The sequence below is a fragment of the Lampetra planeri genome, chromosome 27 (genome assembly GCF_965212315.1).
Source record: "Lampetra planeri chromosome 27, kcLamPlan1.2.h2, whole genome shotgun sequence".
Classification (NCBI taxonomy): Eukaryota; Metazoa; Chordata; class Hyperoartia; order Petromyzontiformes; family Petromyzontidae; genus Lampetra; species Lampetra planeri.
This window is the reverse complement of record NC_136133.1, coordinates 6,313,193-6,320,638: the sequence shown is the minus strand read 5'-3', so window position 1 is coordinate 6,320,638 and position 7,446 is coordinate 6,313,193.

Here is a 7,446-nt window from a genome sequence, read left to right as displayed (position 1 = left end):
GTGGAACCTGCTGGGTCTGTCCCAAGACCTCCTGCACCGAGCCTGGCACAGTAGGGAGGTACAGCTGGTGGTGCATCTACCGGTCATCTCAGTCAGCCAACCCGTGGCACCTGCTGGGTCTGCCCCATGACCTCCTGCACCTAGCCTGGCACAGTGGGGGGGTACAGCTGGTGGTGGTTCATCTACCGGTCATCTCAGTCAGCCAACCCGTGGCACCTACTGGGTCTGTCCTGTGACCTCCTGCACCTAGCCTGGCACAGTAGGGGGTACAGCTGGTGGTGGTTCATCTACCGGTCATCTCAGTCAGCCAACCCGTGGCACCTACTGGGTCTGTCCTGTGACCTCCTGCACCTAGCCTGGCACAGTAGGGGGTACAGCTGGTGGTGCATCTACCGGTCATCTCAGTCAGCCAACCCGTGGCACCTGCCGGGTCTGTCCCGAGACCTCCTGCACCTAGCCTGGCAAGTAGGGGGGTACAGCTGCTGGTGGTGCATCTACCGGTCATCTCAGTCAGCCAACCCGTGGCACCTAATGGGTCTGTCCCAAGACCTCCTGCACCTAGCCTGGCACAGTAGGGGGTACAGCTGGTGGTGGTTCATCTACCAGTGGTCATCTCAGTCAGCCAACCCATGGCACCTGCCGGGTCTGTCTCGAGATCTCCTGCACCTAGCCTGGCACAGTAGGGGGGTTACAGCTGGTGGTGCATCTACCACTCATCTCAGTCAGCCAACCCGTGGAACCTGCTGGGTCTGTCCCAAGACCTCCTGCACCGAGCCTGGCACAGTAGGGAGGTACAGCTGGTGGTGCATCTACCGGTCATCTCAGTCAGCCAACCCGTGGCACCTGCTGGGTCTGCCCCATGACCTCCTGCACCTAGCCTGGCACAGTGGGGGGGTACAGCTGGTGGTGGTTCATCTACCGGTCATCTCAGTCAGCCAACCCGTGGCACCTACTGGGTCTGTCCTGTGACCTCCTGCACCTAGCCTGGCACAGTAGGGGGTACAGCTGGTGGTGCATCTACCGGTCATCTCAGTCAGCCAACCCGTGGCACCTGCCGGGTCTGTCCCGAGACCTCCTGCACCTAGCCTGGCAAGTAGGGGGGTACAGCTGCTGGTGGTGCATCTACCGGTCATCTCAGTCAGCCAACCCGTGGCACCTGCCGGGTCTGTCCCGAGACCACCTACACCTAGCCTGGCACAGTAGGGGGTACAGCTGGTGGTGGTTCATCTACCAGTGGTCATCTCAGTCAGCCGACCCATGGCACCTGCCGGGTCTGTCCCGAGACCTCCTCCTGTCAGTGATAGCCTCAAAATGCACCTGGCCTGGCACCGTCACTTAGTGGCGAATGTCGGGTTATTGGTGTGTGTGCGTGTTGGACTTCTTTCGCAACCGTACGTAGCCAACTTGTGGAGTGCTTCGCCGTATGAGAGGCGATCATCTTCGTGCCCAGAGAAAACCCGAAACGCGTCCGAGAGGCATCTACATCTGCAGAACGTGAAGAACCAGTGGCATCTACATCTGCAGAACGTGAAGAACCAGTGGCATCTACATCTGCAGAACGTGAAGAACCAGTGGCATCTACATCTGCAGAACGTGAAGAACCAGTGGCATCTACATCTGCAGAACGTGAAGAACCAGTGGCATCTACATCTGCAGAACGTGAAGAACCAGTGGCATCTACATCTGCAGAACGTGAAGAACCAGTGGCATCTACATCTGCAGAACGTGAAGAACCAGTGGCATCTACATCTGCAGAACGTGAAGAACCAGTGGCATCTACATCTGCAGAACGTGAAGAACCAGTGGCATCTACATCTGCAAAACATGAAGAACCAGTGGCATCTACATCTGCAAAACATGAAGAACCAGTGGCATCTACATCTGCAGAACGTGAAAAATCAGTGGCATCTACATCTGCAGAACGTGAAGAACCAGTGGGATCTACATCTGCAAAACGTGAAGAACCAGTGGCATCTACATCTGCAAAACATGAAGAACCAGAGGCATCTACATCTGCAGAACGTGAAGAACCAGTGGCATCTACATCTGCAGAACGTGAAGAACCAGTGGCATCTACATCTACAAAACATGAAGAACCAGTGGCATCTACATCTACAAAACATGAAGAACCAGTGGCATCTACATCTGCAAAACATGAAGAACCAGTGGCATCTACATCTGCAAAACATGAAGAACCAGAGGCATCTACATCTGCAGAACGTGAAGAATCAGTGGCATCTACATCTGCAGAACGTGAAGAACCAGTGGCATCTACATCTGCAGAACGTGAAGAACCAGTGGCATCTACATCTGCAGGAGATTATACAACTTTTAAAGCCATTTCCCGTGTTTAGTGCACAATGCCGACTTACGAACAGACCTCTGGAACCTAACTCGTTCGTAAGTAGAAGAGTCGCTGTACAGCAAACGTGGACTCGACGTGTTGCGTCTGTACGGTGTAGACAATAGAGAGTTGCATGTTCACCACAAGGACCGTGGGTCCTCACGGGGTCTGAGTCTCATCTCCCGTGGGAACTCACGGGGTCTGAGTCTCATCTCCCGTAGGTCCTCACGGGGTCTGAGTCTCATCTCCCGTGGGAACTCACGGGGTCTGAGTCTCATCTCCCGTAGGTCCTCACGGGGTCTGAGTCTCATCTCCCGTGGGAACTCACGGGGTCTGAGTCTCATCTCCCATGGGTCCTCACGGGGTCTGAGTCTCATCTCCCGTGGGTCCTCACGGGGTCTGAGTCTCATCTCCCGTGGGAACTCACGGGGTCTGAGTCTCATCTCCCGTGGGAACTCACGGGGTCTGAGTCTCATCTCCCGTGGGTCCTCACGGGGTCTGAGTCTCATCTCCCGTGGGAACTCACGGGGTCTGAGTCTCATCTCCCGTGGGTCCTCACGGGGTCTGAGTCTCATCTCCCGTGGGTCCTCACGGGGTCTGAGTCTCATCTCCCGTGGGAACTCACGGGGTCTGAGTCTCATCTCCCGTGGGTCCTCACGGGGTCTGAGTCTCATCTCCCGTGGGTCCTCACGGGGTCTGAGTCTCATCTCCCGTGGGTCCTCACGGGGTCTGAGTCTCATCTCCCGTGGGTCCTCACGGGGTCTGAGTCTCATCTCCCGTGGGAACTCACGGGGTCTGAGTCTCATCTCCCGTGGGTCCTCACGGGGTCTGAGTCTCATCTCCCGTGGGAACTCACGGGGTCTGAGTCTCATCTCCCGTGGGAACTCACAGGGTCTGAGTCTCATCTCCCGTGGGTCATCACGGGGTCTGAGTCTCATCTCCCGTGGGAACTCACGGGGTCTGAGTCTCATCTCCCGTGGGAACTCACGGGGTCTGAGTCTCATCTCCCGTGGGTCCTCACGGGGTCTGAGTCTCATCTCCCGTGGGTCCTCACGGGATCTGAGTCTCATCTCCCGTGGGTCCTCACGGGGTCTGAGTCTCATCTCCCGTGGGTCCTCACGGGGTCTGAGTTTCATCTCCCGTGGGTCCTCACGGGGTCTGAGTCTCATCTCCCGTGGGTCCTCACGGGGTCTGAGTCTCATCTCCCGTGGGTCCTCACGGGGTCTGAGTCTCATCTCCCGTAGGTCCTCACGGGGTCTGAGTCTCATCTCCCGTGGGAACTCACGGGGTCTGAGTCTCATCTCCCGTGGGAACTCACGGGGTCTGAGTCTCATCTCCCGTGGGTCCTCACGGGGTCTGAGTCTCATCTCCCGTGGGAACTCACGGGGTCTGAGTCTCATCTCCCGTGGGAACTCACGGGGTCTGAGTCTCATCTCCCGTGGGTCCTCACGGGGTCTGAGTCTCATCTCCCGTGGGTCCTCACGGGGTCTGAGTCTCATCTCCCGTGGGTCCTCACGGGGTCTGAGTCTCATCTCCCGTGGGTCCTCACGGGGTCTGAGTCTCATCTCCCGTGGGTCCTCACGGGGTCTGAGTCTCATCTCCCGTGGGTCCTCACGGGGTCTGAGTCTCATCTCCCGTGGGTCCTCACGGGGTCTGAGTCTCATCTCCCGTGGGTCCTCACGGGGTCTGAGTCTCATCTCCCGTGGGTCCTCACGGGGTCTGAGTCTCATCTCCCGTGGGAACTCACGGGGTCTGAGTCTCATCTCCATCATCTTGGCGGCGGCTCGGCACGCGCTCTCGGCGCTTTGCCCACCACCAACACGACGTTGCGTGAGTTCGCGTTCAGGCGTTAAGACGTCGCGTCGTACACCCTCCTCCACCCGACGCGGCCAATTAACGAACGTTGCCGTTCCTGGCATGTTACTGGCATGATACTGGCATGTTACTGGCATGTTGTGTGCTGGTCTCCGACGCGCCCGGTGGCGCTGCCGAGGCAGTGACACATTTGGCGTCTGTGTCCACGTGACAACTGCTTCAATTGCTAAGGATCGAGCCCGTGGGATGACCACGATGACGATGGTGATGATGATGATGATAATGATGATGGGGATGATGATGATGATAATGATGATGTGTGTGTTGTCTTTGTTGTTGTTGTTGCAGGCGACATCCTCGTCGTCTGCATTGACGTCGCTGAGTCTGCCGGTTAACGTCAGTCACACCATCACCACCGTCACCACCACCACCATCACCACCATCACCAACACCACCATCATCACCACCATCACCACCACCACCACCACGAACATCACCTCCACCATCATCACCACCATCACCACCACCACCACCATCACCACCACCACCACCATCACCACCACCACCACCATCACCAACACCACCATCATCACCACCATCACCACCACCACCACCACGAACATCACCTCCACCATCATCACCACCATCACCACCACCACCACCACGAACATCACCTCCACCATCATCACCACCATCACCACCACCACCACCATCACCACCACCACCACCATCACCAACACCACCATCACCACCATCAGCACCATCACCACCGTCACCACCATCACCACCACCACGAACATCACCACCACCATCACCACCATCACTGTCACCACCACCATCACCACCACCATCACCACCACCATCACCACCACCATCACCACCACCACCATCACCACCACCACCACCACCATCACCACCACCACCATCACCGTGGCTTGCGTCTGTCCCGCTTCCTCGTCGTTCTTTCACCAGAGAGAGGTCGTCGTTCTCTCGGCGTCAGCTCGAACCGAGCCCGAAACAAGTGGAGCCACGAGCTGCTGTGGTCTGTTTACTGGCAGGTCGTCAACAGTTGGGGCCACGCCACCACCACCACCACCGCTACCATCACCACCACCGCTGCCACCGCCACCGCAACCACCACCGCTACCATCACCGCCGCCACCACCACCGCCAACACCATCGCAACCACCATCACTACTACCGCCACCACCACCACCGCTACCACCACTGCTACCACCACCACTGCCACCGCCATCATCACCGCCACCACCACCGCTACAACCACCACCATCGCCACCACCTGTTAGACGCGCCGGTTTAACCGCCCTGCACAGAGCCGTCCCTACGGGTTGCGGCGAATTGGGCCGACCGCCCAGGGCCCCGCGCTTTGGGGGGAGGCGGGAGGCGGTGGGGTTTATCGCGGCCCGCCCCGCACCCCGCTATCGACGGCTCTGTGTGTATGTTTACGTGAATGCTGTAGACACGCACGTGTGTGTGTGTCTGTGAGTGTGTGTGTGTTTGTGTGCGTGTGTGTGTGTCTGTGTGTCTGTGTGTGTGTGTCTGTGTGCGTGTGTGTCTGTGTGTGTGTGTCTGTGTGTGTGTGTCTGTGTGTGTGTGTTTATGTGTCTGTGTGTGTGTGTCTGTGTGTGTGTGTCTGTGTGTGTGTCTGTGTGTGTGTGTCTGTGTGTGTGTGTCTGTGTGTGTGTGTGTCTGTGTGTGTGTCTGTGTGTGTGTGGGGAGCGGTGGTGTACCGGTTAGCGCTACGCTGCGCTACGAACCCGGCGACCCGAGTTCGATTCCCGCTCACGGCCAACACCAGAGACGATTATGTGAACCGGTCCATGGTGCTCCTCTAGGTCGACTCAGCCTCGAATGAGTACCTGGTGCGATGTGTACGAACATTGCTACCAGGGAGACAAAAGTGGCCGGGCGTGATGCTGGCCACCCACCCCCTCGTGTGCCGTGCCGGTCTTCATAGGGGCTACTCGCTAACAGCACTTGCCCCAAAAGCCCGTGCAGGCTATGTGGGGGACCTTTGTTTTTGTGTGTTTGTTCACGCATCACTTCATACTCTGTGCTGATCGCTGTAGCCTCGCAATAGCACTGTGGAATTTCCACCACTGACTCAATGATGTCGATCGATACTTTGTGTCTCTGACTTCCTCAAGTTTCGTCTCACAGAATGGAGTGGCTTGTGTGTGGGGTGTGTGTGTGGTGTGTGTGTGTGGTGTGTGTGGGGTGTTGTGTGTGTGTTGTGTGTGTGGGGTGTGTGTGGTGTGTTGTGTGTGTGGTGTGTGTGTGTGGTGTGTGTGGTGTGTTGTGTGTGTGTTGTGTGTGTTGTGTGTGTGGAGTGTGTGGGGTGTATGTGGTGTGTGTGTGGTGTGTGTGGTGTGTGTGTGGTGTGTGTGTGTGTGTGGTGTGTGTGTGTGGTGTGTGTGTGGTGTGTGTGTGGAGTGTGTGGAGTGTGTGTGGTGTGTGTGTGTGGAGTGTGTGGTGTGTGTGGTGTGTATGTGGTGTGTGGTGTGTATGTGGTGTGTGTTGTGTGTGTTGTGTGTGTGGTGTTGTGTGTTATGTTGTGTGTATGTTGTGTTTTACGGTTGTGGGCACAAAGACAAAGAACCCCCGTATGGCCTTGCTCGACTTTTGCGGCAAGTGCTGTTACGTGAACAGCGCCAAAGCGGTTGTCGTGACCATCGCTACGCCCGGCCGCCTTTGTCTCCCCCACCGGCGCTGTTCACACAACCCGCTCATTCGAGGCGGACTCCAGCGAAGGGCTCAGGAACCCCCCATCGGAGTTGCCCGCGACCTGGCACCGCGTGCGGGGCCCCCCTTTGAGCAGAGAGCGTTGGGGCGAGAACTGTCAGTGGGCAGGGCCGGGTCAAAACACGGGGGGCTTCAGGAGGGGCTGTAGTTGGCCTCAGGGCAGCTGATGGGGGACTTCCAGAGATGGAGTGAAACGTTATTTCGTTGGTGAATGTTTTTAAAAAAAGAAAAAAATGTTAGCATTGTAAAAAATTAAAAAAATATTTTTCTTAAATTTAGTTTTTACTTTTGAAAATATAACTTTGGGGGGGACCTCACGCTAGCTGTATCTCAGGTGGCCTACGACATCTTAATCCAGTCCTGTTAGCGAGCACCTATTAAGGCAGCCCACGGGCACACGATGGGGTAGGTGGGTAACCAACACCACGCGCTCGTTTAAGGCTGCGTCGAACGACCACCCGAGCACAAACGACGCCGGGTCTCACACAGAGCATGGAACTCTCGGCTCTTCGCTTTGCTCGAAT